The 13,790-nt window shown below is 56.9% G+C and overlaps 1 protein-coding gene across 1 annotated transcript in view; it reads left to right on the plus strand.

Annotated features, from left to right (window-relative positions):
* LOC146812814 (alpha-2-macroglobulin-like protein 1) overlaps positions 1-13,790 on the plus strand; it is an 848,867-nt gene that overhangs the window by 117,225 nt on the left and 717,852 nt on the right. The window lies entirely within an intron of this gene.

Raw genomic sequence — 13,790 nt, forward strand, 5'->3', positions numbered from 1 at the left:
CGAGCGAGGTGACGGGGCAGCCCAGCACAGCGTAGGGGGAGCGGCTCCGATCGAGCGAGGCTCTTCCCAAGGCGGGGGCGGCTAAGCAGTCCTGGTCACGGCTCAGGGAGGGACTGGGCACGAGGGTCACAGCTCCGGCGAGGGAAAGGACACCACAGTCCAGCAGCAGGCGAGTGAAGATCAGGTAGAGCCCAATGTTCCTGGGGCTCAGTTCAGGGGGCAAGCTCAGTTCCAAGCCCTTGGAGATCGTTTTGGAAAAGCACAAGTCTTGAAAGTAAAAGTAAAGTAAAAGTATTCAGCAACAGTTTCTCTTCTCTCCTTTGGCAGCAAGGTCACCACTGCAGGCCAATCCCCCAGGATAGGGACAGTCTTCCTCCTACAGCTTTCCCGGTGCCTCCTCCTCAGGCAGAGATTCTTCTTGGTCAAAAGCGGATCTAGTTTCTTAGGAGCAGGGCTCCTCCATTTATACCACAAATCTTTTGTTCTCCCAGGCCAGGGGGGCCCTTGCCTAGTTCAGTCCGGTTTCTGAGCACTTTGTTTACGTGATGCAGGCTTCTCCTTTCAGAGTGCAGGGCAGAGTCATCAGACGCTCCACAGGGGGTGGAGCCGGCATCGAGGTAGCGGAGCACTGTCCTATTCAGAACCTAGGAGCACTCCTCCCACCCATCTACCTGTCGATCGTCCTATTCATACCAGGCTGCCTAGCCCTGCCCATCTGGGTTCCCCCAGCCCTGTCACTCACACCAGCCAGACATCAGATACACAACACGCAGAGGCGGCTGAAAGGTTTAGGCAAGCAAAGGCCAACTTTCTAAAAGCGGCATTTGCAAACCCGGAATATTAAAATAAACCTTGCGAAAAGATGTACCTCATTATTCCGAGCTCAGGCATACTAAACTCGATCTCCTACCATGTTCCCTGGGTCGGTTAGGATCATAAGGTGTAATAATCCAGGCCGCCCATACTGGCCTATGAGAACAGGGTAGCCTTGCAGTAGTGAACAACAAGATGGCGGTAATTCACTACTAGGACATGCCACGCATCCAGGCTTGTCCTACCTTAGGCGTACAATGCACCCTGCCCGTGGGCCTACCAGAGGGGTGACTAACATGCAGCTAAGGGAAGGTTTTAGGGACTGGCAAGTGTGGGCACTTGTCGGTCGGCGTGTCAGTACCAGACTGCACGCAGGTTCTGCGATGGCAGACCTTAGACGTATTTTACCGGCCGCTTCTGTGGGTGGCACAACCCGTGCTGCAAGCCCACCAGCGGTGTTCGTATTTACATGCCCTGGCGCCCCTGGCGCACTTTACTGGGGTCTGATAGTAAACCAAACGATCCAATCATGGAATCCAACCAACATATACAATTTACATAGGGAGCACTCGCGCCGTGACACTGGTTGGCAGTGGCACAGCGCGCTGAGCGGCCAACACCATAAAAACACATGAGGCACAGTGACAAAAAGAGGAAGGGAGACTCACGCCAAGGTGCCAGGTCTAACACGTGTCCCCTCCAGCTGAAAAGTGGGGAGAACTACCCTACCCCAGGGAGTTCCTCATCACTAAGGCGGAAAAATCTGGACAGACCGTCAGCATTGGCGTGATCGGTACCAGGGCGATGTTCCACCGTGAAATCCATACCCTGTAGGGAAATGGACCACCTCAACAGCTTTGGATTCTCACCCCTCATATGCATCAACCATCTGAGGGGCCTGTGGTCCGTCTGAACCCGGAAGTGAGACCCAAACAAGTAGGGTCTTAGCTTCTTCAGCGCCCAGACCACAGCAAATGCCTCACGCTCAATAGCACTCCACCTTTGTTCCCGTGGAAGTAACCTCCTGCTAAGAAAGGCTACGGGTTGATCTAGGCCCTCCTCATTAATCTGTGAAAGAACAGCCCCCACACCATGCTCTGAAGCGTCTGTCTGAACGATAAACTCTTTGGAGAAGTTGGGAGCCAAGAGCACGGGCGCCGTGCACATAGCAGTTTTCAAGGCCTCAAAAGCTTCCTGACAGGTGTCAGTCCAGATCACTTTCCTGGGCTGCTTCTTCGAAGTCAGCGCTGTCAAGGGGGCAACCATGTTGCCATACCCCTTGACAAACCTCCTGTAGTACCCGGTGAGACCTAGGAAGGCTCTCACCTCCGTCTGGGTTTTGGGCGCCTCCCAATTCAGGATGGTTTCTATCTTGGGCTGAAGGGGTGCCACCTGGCCACTCCCAACTTGGTGTCCCAAGTACACCACGGAACCCTGCCCGATCTGGCACTTACTCGCCTTGATCGTGAGGCCTGCCTTGCGCAGCGCCATCAACACTTCCCAGAGGTGACGCAAGTGTTCCTCCCAAGTGGAGCTGAACACGGCGATGTCATCCAGGTAGGCTGCACTGAACGAATCCAGCCCAGCCAACACCTGGTTGACCAATCTCTGGAAGGTGGCAGGGGCATTCTTCATCCCAAATGGCATAACCCGGAACTGGTAGTGCCCATCTGGGGTGGAAAATGCTGACCTCTCTTTGGCCCCCTCGGTCAAGGCGATCTGCCAATACCCAGACGTTAAATCAAACGTGCTGAGGTAGTTGGCAGCCCCTAGCCGATCGATGAGCTCATCAGCTCTGGGGATGGGGTGGGCGTCGGTCCTAGTGACCGAATTGAGTCCTCTGTAGTCCACACAGAACCGGAGTTCGGGTGTGGCTCCCGGCGCTGCAGCCTTTGGGACCAAGACCACGGGGCTGGCCCAAGGACTGCTAGAAGACTCAATTACCCCGAGTGCAAACATCTTGGAGACCTCCTCCTTGATGCATGCCCTCACCCTGTCAGTCACCCTGTAGGCCTTGTGCCGCACAGGTGGGCTATCCCCAGTGTCCACATCATGGACGCACCAATCCGTGACACCAGGGACCAGGGAAAACAGGTCAGAAAACTGTCCCAGCAACTGGCGACAATCATTCTGTTGCTCAGGGGTCAGGGTGGAAGAGAGGATGACACCATCCACTGACCCATCTTGCTCCTTGGCTGACAGGAGGTCAGGAAGAGGTTCTGTCTCCTCTTCCATTCCCGCATCTGTTGCCAAGAGCATGCCCACTTGGGACCTCTCCAAGTGGGGCTTGAGGCGGTTGACATGTAGGACCCTTAAGGGGTTCCTAGGAGACTTCAGGTCCACCACGTAGGTAACAGGACTCTTGCGCTCCACCACCTCAAAGGGACCGGTCCACTTATCCTGGAGCGCACACGGCTCCACGGGGGCCAAGACCCATACTTTCTGTCCAGGCTGAAGCTCTACCAGAGTGGCATTCTGGTCGTACCACCGCTTCATCTCCTCCTGGCTGGCTTCCAGATTTGCCTCAGCAAGTTGCCTGAATCGCCTAGTCTGATTCCTGAAGGCCAGCATGTAACTATATACATTCTGGGGAGGTTTCCTGGGAGATTGCTCCCAGCCTTCTTTGACCAGACTTAGAGGTCCTCTGACTGGGTGACCATACAGAAGCTCAAAGGGACTGAACCCCAGAGACTTCTGTGGCACCTCACGGTAAGCGAAGAGAAGGCATGGTAAGAGGACGTCCCACTTACGCCTCATGGCTCCTTCTAGGCCCATTATCATGCCTTTGAGGGTTCGGTTGAATCTCTCAACCAACCCGTTTCCTTGGGGGTGGTAAGGGGTGGTGAACTTGTAGGTTACACCACACTCTTGCCAAAGAGATTTCATGTACTTGGACATGAAATTGGTACCTCGGTCAGACACCACCTCTAGAGGGAATCCCACTCGGGAGAAAATTCCCATCAGTGCACGTCCCACCACGGGGGCCGTCACTGTCCTCAGAGGAATGGCTTCCGGGTACCGGGTGGCATGGTCCACCAGGACCAGGATGAACCTATTGCCCATCGCTGTCTTGGGGTCCAGTGGCCCTACAATGTCAATCCCCACTCGCTGGAATGGGGTACCGACCACAGGGAATGGCTGGAGTGGAGCCTTCTGCTTCCTTCCACTCTTTCCACTTGCCTGGCAAGTCTGGCATGTCCTGCAGTGAGTATCGGAACTCCTGCGCATTTGAGGCCAATAAAAGTGGGTGACAAGCCTTTCAAAGGTCTTGTCCTGCCCCAAATGCCCTGCCAATGGCACATCGTGAGCCAGCCCCAGTAGGAAGGCTCTGAAGTCCTGGGGTACCACCAGCGCACGGGCTGACCCAGGCTCAGCAACCTTAGGCTCTGTATATAGGAGGTCGTTCTCCCAGTAAACGAAATGCGATCCTGACTGATCACCTGCGGCCTGGTCTGCAGCCTGCTGCCGCATACCCACGAGAGAAGGGCACTCCTTCTGTGCCTTGCAAAAGTCTTCCCTGGTGGGACCCCCTTCCTGCTGCCAGTGGGTCAGCTCCGGCAGGTCTCCCAGTTCAGCTATCTGCTCCCCTGTAGGCTCCAGGGCATCCCCCTCAAGGTCTGCTTCCTCCTGGACCGTGGGAACTTCAGGGGCCGGCTTCCCGCGCCCCTTGCTCCTTCTCTCTGAGGCCGGTTCCTGGGCCTCCCTCTCAGGCTCCAGGACCTCTTGAGTACCTCTACTGGCTGCCATGGACCGTGTGGTGACACACGCCCAATCCGGCATACCCAACATCTCCAGGTGAGCACTCCGCTCCACCTTAGCCCAAGGTGAGCTCTCCAAATCGTTCCCTAACAAACAGTCTACAGGCATGGCGGGCCTCACAGCTACCTGAAGAGTACCAGAGACCCCCCCCACTCAAAGGGAACCTGAGCCACCTTGCAGTGTCTCTCTGTGTTGTCAGCGGCAACAACGGGATAGAATGCATTGGGGACCACCTGCTCCTGAGACACCAGGTGACACCGGACAGCCGTCACACTGGCTCCTGTATCTCTAAGAGCTTCCACCCTATGGCCATTTATGGTCACCCACTGCCTGTACTTCTTAGTGTTCTCAGGCAGCTGGGTTGGAGGGACCACTTCACGGTCTCCTAGCGAGACCAGGGACATCTCTGCGGGACCCCACCCACCTTGGACATCCCTCTCCTCCCCCAAGGCTACACTAGTCACCTGCCGGGGTGGAGCACCAGTGGGTGCTGGTTTACCAAACAATGGACACTTTACATCAGAGGCAAAATGCCCCAAATTGTTACACCTGTAACATCTTACGGGCCCCTTTGGAACAGGAGGACCTGTCGGGGCCCCGGTCGGTTTCTGGGGTGGGGGAGGCTGAGAACCCTTCCCTTGGTTCCCTTGGGGACTATTTTGGGGCCCTTTTTGGAACTGCTTCTGTTTACCCCTGTCCCCCCCACTCTTCTGCTGGGGACCCTGCCCACCTTTGGCGGGATCTCCCACGGTACCCTTGTGGACCCTGGTACTGACCCAGCGGTCCGCCTCCTCAGCAAGCTTCCTCGGGTTAGTCAGCTTACTATCGATCAGGTGCTGGCGTAGCTCAGGAAAACAATTACTGGACAAGTGCTCCCATGCCATTAAATCAAGAAGCCCTTGATAATCATTCACCTTACTACCCTTTATCCAACCATCCAGTGCTCTGCAAAAGAAAGTCACATACTCCACATACGTACTATTGGGAATCTTAGTGCAACCCCTGAACCTCTGTCTATATAACTCAGGGGTCAACCCATACCTAGCCATCAATGCTTCCTTCATATGGGCATAAGAATTACGAACGTCAACAGGTAAATCTAACAGTGTGTCCCGCCCTTCACTCAGGAACCTTCCCCACAACCCCGCTCCCCAATCTTTCTCAGGGACCCGGTGGGAAGACATGGCTACCTCGTAGGCTCTGAACCACTGCCCGATGTCGTCATTCCTGAAGAACTCCTTCACTACATCCTTGGGAATATAAACTCTTGGTTCCGCCGGTACTGGCGGTGTGCTGCCACCAGAGGGATTAAGCTCCAAACTTTTTGCTTTCAGCTCCAGCTCCCTCAGCTTCATGTCATGCTCTAATTGTAGTTTCTTTTCTTCCATGGCTAATCTTTGTTTTTCCATATCCATCTGCCCATGAAGTTTTGCCATTTCCACCTCGTGTGCCCGGGTTGCAGCCCTGTCCGCCAACTCTTCTGGCGACAGGCATCTGCCAAACTCATGGACACTTTCTGGTGGAACCACTTCCACCTGATTCTCTGGTGCCTTTGACTCATACCAGGCCCTCAGCGCCTTCACAAGTTGTTCCTTCTTTTTCAATCCAGTTTGGGCAATCCTGAACTTGGAGCAAAGACCTTTCAAGTCTTCATTGGTACGATTCTGAAGTGCGTCTTCGTCCCAATCTACGTCTTCAAATCCAGAGATTATGGAAGCCGCCCTTCCGGCTGAAAGTGAACCAGGCATGGCTCTAACAACGGAGATTCTTGGCAAAACAAAAACAAATGCTAGCCTTGTGGCTGTGTTACTGGTCTGCTCTCACTACGTGGTGATCAGTGATCCACTATACGCAAACCACAAATGCAAATCCGTAAATCCTCACCGCTGCCACCAATGTTAGAAATGAGGGGGCTCTGGTTGACGCAGGTATGAACCCACAACAAGCAGGGACCCTTTACTTCTTGTCAGGGCGAAGGATGACTCCCCAGAATAACCCCTGCTCACCCTCTAGGTGCGTGGCGCGAGCAGTCTAGGCTAAGTCTCAGGCGTACACGGTTAAGCAAATGCAATTACACATACAGTAAACCCCTTGCATGCACCACAAACGGACACCAATCCGGGAGTATATAAAAATAAGCTTTTATGTAGTTTCAGCAGAGTTAAATACAAGGCCCAGTAACGTTGAACTGATGGGGCCACAATTCTTGGAAATACGGTCAAGTTCTCTTGGTTTTACGGAAGGTTCTTTAGGCGGGCACAAGGTAACTGTAGGCCTCAGCGCACTTCGTGCTGAAGCAGCGCCCGGGGAGCACACAGCAGATGACAGGGAAATAAGAACGTTGCGGACCCTGGATCCGATGCGAGCTCGCGGTCGAGTTCGTAAGTACAGTACCTTGTTTCTTGACGCAAAGGCGGGTGCGGGATTTCAGCGGCTCTTCGACAGAAGAGCGAGGCGGCGTCCGGGGCTCCCACACTTCACGATGGGGGTCTGATCTTCAGGCTCACGACAGGAGCGGGGTGTTGCAGGTGGCGGGTGAACAAAGCGGGGCAGCCGGGCACGCCGATGCGTCCGGGCCGTCCGAGGCTTGGAGATGCTCACAAACGCCGATTCCGGCGGGAGGGTGAAGGGGCACAGCGAGCCTCCACGAGCGAGGTGACGGGGCAGCCCAGCACAGCGTAGGGGGAGCGGCTCCGATCGAGCGAGGCTCTTCCCAAGGCGGGGGCGGCTAAGCAGTCCTGGTCACGGCTCAGGGAGGGACTGGGCACGAGGGTCACAGCTCCGGCGAGGGAAAGGACACCACAGTCCAGCAGCAGGCGAGTGAAGATCAGGTAGAGCCCAATGTTCCTGGGGCTCAGTTCAGGGGGCAAGCTCAGTTCCAAGCCCTTGGAGATCGTTTTGGAAAAGCACAAGTCTTGAAAGTAAAAGTAAAGTAAAAGTATTCAGCAACAGTTTCTCTTCTCTCCTTTGGCAGCAAGGTCACCACTGCAGGCCAATCCCCCAGGATAGGGACAGTCTTCCTCCTACAGCTTTCCCGGTGCCTCCTCCTCAGGCAGAGATTCTTCTTGGTCAAAAGCGGATCTAGTTTCTTAGGAGCAGGGCTCCTCCATTTATACCACAAATCTTTTGTTCTCCCAGGCCAGGGGGGCCCTTGCCTAGTTCAGTCCGGTTTCTGAGCACTTTGTTTACGTGATGCAGGCTTCTCCTTTCAGAGTGCAGGGCAGAGTCATCAGACGCTCCACAGGGGGTGGAGCCGGCATCGAGGTAGCGGAGCACTGTCCTATTCAGAACCTAGGAGCACTCCTCCCACCCATCTACCTGTCGATCGTCCTATTCATACCAGGCTGCCTAGCCCTGCCCATCTGGGTTCCCCCAGCCCTGTCACTCACACCAGCCAGACATCAGATACACAACACGCAGAGGCGGCTGAAAGGTTTAGGCAAGCAAAGGCCAACTTTCTAAAAGCGGCATTTGCAAACCCGGAATATTAAAATAAACCTTGCGAAAAGATGTACCTCATTATTCCGAGCTCAGGCATACTAAACTCGATCTCCTACCATGTTCCCTGGGTCGGTTAGGATCATAAGGTGTAATAATCCAGGCCGCCCATACTGGCCTATGAGAACAGGGTAGCCTTGCAGTAGTGAACAACAAGATGGCGGTAATTCACTACTAGGACATGCCACGCATCCAGGCTTGTCCTACCTTAGGCGTACAATGCACCCTGCCCGTGGGCCTACCAGAGGGGTGACTAACATGCAGCTAAGGGAAGGTTTTAGGGACTGGCAAGTGTGGGCACTTGTCGGTCGGCGTGTCAGTACCAGACTGCACGCAGGTTCTGCGATGGCAGACCTTAGACGTATTTTACCGGCCGCTTCTGTGGGTGGCACAACCCGTGCTGCAAGCCCACCAGCGGTGTTCGTATTTACATGCCCTGGCGCCCCTGGCGCACTTTACTGGGGTCTGATAGTAAACCAAACGATCCAATCATGGAATCCAACCAACATATACAATTTACATAGGGAGCACTCGCGCCGTGACACTGGTTGGCAGTGGCACAGCGCGCTGAGCGGCCAACACCATAAAAACACATGAGGCACAGTGACAAAAAGAGGAAGGGAGACTCACGCCAAGGTGCCAGGTCTAACAGTGTTGCTGCAAGAAGAGGCTACACAGATCTCCTGGGCCTTTGTCCTCCCCAGAGTCCATGGCTGTACACCAGCTGTAACCTTTCATTTTTTGCATGTTACATTTGGAATGGGAAATCACATACATGCGCGCACTCACATGCATGGGCTCACTCACACACCCACACTGTTGGAAAGGCGTTCGCCGGAGGGGGGTTCGATGCCCGTCTTGCCCACCCCTTTGACCCACCTCTCCCACGTAGGCCGAACCAGGCGCACACACCCTGAGATACACTACGAACAGAGTAACACCACACATATTCTTTGTAGGACGATAGGTTCTTTTATCGATGATTTCAAGGGATCTTTATGATCCGGGATGCAAGCAGTACAGCAGTGGCACAAAGTACCATAAATCGGTCGTGGGGAATGGGGGTAGCGGGACAGTCTCTCAAGATAGTGTCTCTGCGAAATACCCTGCGGATAGCTCACAAACCTCGAGCTGGAGGGTGTCGTGTCTCTGGGTGATCTCTTACCGAGTCGTCCTCAAGGGGAGCGCCGCGAGTCTCTCAGCAGGCACAGGTGGTCGGAGTTCGGGAGCCGCGATTCCGTCAGCAGGGCTCAGATGGTTCAATAGCTGGGTGCCGCGAGTCACTCAGCAGGCCTCGGTGGTTCAGTGTTCGGGAGCCGCGATCTCGTCAGCAGGGCTCAGATGGTTCAATAGCTGGGGGCCGCGAGTCACTCAGCAGGCCTCGGTGGTTCAGTGTTCGGGAGCCGCGATCTCGTCAGCAGGGCTCAGATGGTTCAATAGTGAGAGGCCGCGAGTCACTCAGCAGGCCCAGGTGACTTCAGCGTTCAGGAGCCGCGACAGCGTCAGCAGGCTCGGATGGTTCCAGGTCTTCTCTGCATTCGTTTCTCCGGCCCCCCTTGTTATACTCCGCTGGCTCTTTGAAGTCCGGGGTCCTCGCAGAGGGGGGACTGGGGTGACGGAGGGGGTTCGGCTGGATTTCCTGCCGCTCACTTCTTTGGTCTTTTCAGGTGGGTCTGGGAGGGACCCCAGACGCTCGGCAGGGGAGGCGCCTGCTCCCCAGGGGCCTGGTGGCCGATCGAGTCCTCCCGGGGAAGGCGACCTGAGGTGTGACTGGGCTGGCGCCTCTGGGTCTGGCTCGAGGGTTCCCGCTCCCTCGGTTGGACATGCGTGGTAGGGTGTCGAGTCTGTCAGGCTCTGGCCGGCCCTCGGATCTGGGTGGCTGGGGCAGCCGGAGTCGAAGATGTCGTGTCTTGAGGGTGGTTGCAGGTTGGCTGGATGATGGAGAGGGCAACGCCGTGAGGCCGGTCTCACACGCGTCCCCCCCAGCTGAAAGGCGTGGAGAACTACCCATCCACTGGGGGGTTCTCCTCGCCGAAGCGGAAGAACCGGGACAGGCCGTCGGCGTTGGCATGATCCGCCCCGGGGCGATGTTCGACAGTGAAATCCATCCCTTGGAGAGAGATGGACCATCGTAGTAGCTTGGGGTTCTCCCCCCTCATCTGCATTAGCCACCGCAAGGGCCGGTGGTCCGTCTGTACTCGGAAATGGGTTCCGAACAAGTAGGGCCGTAGTTTCTTGAGGGCCCAGACTACGGCAAAGGTCTCTCGTTCTATAGTACTCGGATGCGTCGGTCTGGACCACAAACTCTTGGGAGTAGTCGGGGGCCTTGAGTACGGGGGCGGTGCACATGGCGGTTTTCAAGGCGTCGAATGCCGGCTGGCACGGGGTGGTCCACTGCACCTTCTTCGGAAGCTTTTTGGAGGTCAACTCCGTGAGGGGCCCCGCGATACTACCATAGTTTTTAATGAACCTTCGGTAGTACCCTGTAAGGCCCAGGAAGGCCCGGACCTCCGTCTGCGTGGTGGGGGGTTCCCAGGACTTGATGGCGTCGATCTTTGGTTGTAGGGGGGCTACCTGGCCGCTGCCCACCTGATGCCCCAGGTAGACCACGGAGCCTTGCCCGAGCTGGCATTTGCTGGCTTTCACTGTTAGGCCGGCTTGGCGCAGGGCCATTAGTACTTGTCGGAGGTGCTGGAGATGCTCGTGCCATTGAGAGCTGAATACGGCGATGTCGTCAAGGTATGCTGCGCTGAACTCCTCGAGTCCGGCCAGGACCTTGTTCACCAGCCGCTGGAACGTGGCTGGGGCGTTCTTCATCCCGAACGGCATGACCCTGAAGCGGTAGTGGCCATCTGGCGTGGAGAAGGCAGAGCATTCTTTCGCTCCCTCCGTGAGAGCAATCTGCCAGTATCCGCAGGTCAGGTCGAAAGTGCTGAGGAACCGGGTGGCCCCCAGGCGGTCGATGAGCTCGTCGGCGCGGGGAATAGGGTGAGCGTCTGCTCGGGTGACCGCATTGAGCCCCCGGTAGTCCACACAGAATCTTAGTTCGGGGGCGACCCCTGGGGAAGCCGCCTTCGGGACCAGGACCACCGGGCTGGCCCAGGGGCTGTCGGAGGGTTCGATTACTCCCAGGGTGAGCATCTTCTGTACCTCGGTCTTGATGCAGGTGCGGACCCGGTCAGGCACCCGGTAGGCTCGGTGTCTCACAGGCGGGCTGTCGCCGGTGTCCACGTCGTGGACACACCAGTCGGTGACCCTTGGAACGAGGGAGAAGAGGTCTGCGAATTGTCTGAGCAGCTGGCGGCAGTCGTTGGACTGTTGGGGAGTGAGGGTGGTTGAAAGTCTCACTCCCTCCACGGAACCATCCAGGTCTTTAGCGCACAGGGGGTCGGGCAGGGGTTCGGTGTCTTCTTCCGCCCCATCATCGGTGGCCAGTAGCAAACTTAACTCCGTTCTCACAAAGTGGGGCTTGAGACGGTTCACGTGGAGGACCCGGAGGGGGTTCCGTGGGGACTGTACATCGACCAGGTACGTGACCTGGCTCTTCCGCTCGATCACCTTGAAGGGACCAGTCCATTTGTCTTGTAGGGCGCAGGGCTTCACCGGGGCCATGACCCAAACCTGCTGGCCCGGCTGGAACTCCACCAGGGTTGCGTTCTGGTCATACCAGTGCTTCATTTCTTCTTGGCTGGCCTCGAGGTTAGCCTCTGCGAGTTCTCTGAACTTCCTCGCCTGGTTGCGGAGCGCCAGGATGTAGCGGAACACATCAGGGGGTGTCCCCCGGAGTCCCACGAGGGAGGGGCAGGTGGCCTGTTCCTGGCAGAACTCTTCACGGGAGGGCCCCCCCTCACAGCGCCACTGGGCCATCTCAGGCAGTTCTCCGAGCTCAGTCAGGGCTTCTGGGGCGGAAGTTTCTGGCCCTTCTCCCGGGTTAGTGTCTTCTTCTCCCTCTGAAGGAGGGTTGTCCGCTTCGGGTAGGGTGTCCCGGCTCTCGGGGATAGGGTTCGGTAGGAGGGCTTCACCGCCCTCGGAGAGAGGCAATCGCGTGGTCATGGAGCGCGTGGTGGCGCAGACCCATTCTGGTAGGCCCATCATCTCCAGATGGGCTCTTCGTTCTACTTGCCCCCACGGGGAACTCTCCAGGTCGTTGCCCAGAAGGCAGTCTACGGGCTGTGATGTCCGGACCGCTACCTTCAGTTCTCCGGAGACCCCTCCCCACTCGAAGGGCAGCAGCGCCATCTGGCAGAGGCTTTCAGAATTGTCGGAGGATACGACCGGACAGAGGGCACCGGTTAGGATCTGGTCTTCTGAAATTAGGCTGCGATGGACCGCGGTGACACTCGCCCCGGTGTCGCGGAGGCCCTCGACTCGGTGGCCGTTGATGGTCACCTGCTGTCGGTATTTCTTTGTGTTGGCGGGCAAGGGTGTCCCGGGGACCATTTCTCGATCACCAAGGGAGACCAGGGCCATGGCCGCCGGTTCCCATTCTTCGGAGTCCTCCATCTCCTCCCCCAGAGCCACGGAGGCCATCTGCCGGGCCGTGGGGTTGGTCGTTGTGGTTCGCTGATACTGGGGACACTGGGGGTCATTGGCGTAGTGTCCGGGCTGGTGGCAGCGGAAGCAGGTGATCCTAGTTCGTGGACCTAGCCGTCCTGGGGCTCCGGGGCTTGCTGGGGACGGGGCTGAACCCGCCGCTGGTGGGCTGCTGGGGGGGCTGGTTGAGGACCCCCCGGGGAAGTCTCTTGGTCGGCCGTGGTTCCCTCCGCCCCTCTGGCGGGGGAGGCCTTGACTGTGGCGACCGTAGTCCCCCACGGGGCCCCGGGTGGCTCGGGTATTCACCCAACGATCAGCCTCAGCGGCCAGCTTCCGCAGGTCGGTGAGTTTACTGTCCAGGAGATGCTGGCGCAGTTCTACAAAGCAATTGGCCGCTAAATGTTCCCAGGCAATCAGATCAAACAGTTCTTCGAAGGTGGAGACCTTGCTGCCCTTGATCCACCCGTCTAAGGCTCGGCTGTAAAAGTTCACGTATTCTACCCACGTGGTGCCCGGTATCTTTTTGCAATCTCGGAACCGTTGTCGGTACATTTCGGGGGTGAGTCCATACCGGCCCACGAGGGCTTCCTTCATGTGGCTGTAGGAGTTCATGACCGTGGAGGGCAGATCTAGCAGGGTGTCTCTTCCTTCGCTTAGGAACCTGCCCCATAGGCCAGCCCCCCAATCCTTCTGCGGGACTCGGTGAGAGGTCATGGCGACTTCGTAGGCTTTAAACCACTGCTGGATATCGTCGTTCTTGTAATACTCCTTTACCACATCCTTGGGGATGTGGACTTTGGTTTCCCCGGTGGGAGCGGACGGTGGATTCCCGGGTGGCTGTGACTTTTAGTTTTTAGCCCGCCACTCGATCTCCTTCAGGCTGCGTTCATGTTCTAGCTGGAGTTTCTTTTCGTCGTGCTCTCTTTGGCGTCTCTTCTCTTCGAGTTCCCCTTGTAGCCGTAACTGCTCGACGGCCAACTTTTTCTCCGCCAGTTTTATTTCTCCCTCGATTTTTAGTTTTGCCAGTTCAAGTTTGTGGTTGCGGCTTCTCTCTCGGTCCGCTAGCTCCTCGGGGGACAGGTTCCCCTCTGGCCCGTTGTTTCTCGCCGGGATGCTTGGTGGTTCATGGGCAGAGTCTCCTTCCGTTTGGGTCGGGGGCGCCCCCGTCTCGACCCAGGTTTTCAGTA

The sequence above is a fragment of the Triturus cristatus genome, chromosome 7, assembly GCF_964204655.1.
Source record: "Triturus cristatus chromosome 7, aTriCri1.1, whole genome shotgun sequence".
In the NCBI taxonomy this organism is placed as follows: Eukaryota; Metazoa; Chordata; class Amphibia; order Caudata; family Salamandridae; genus Triturus; species Triturus cristatus.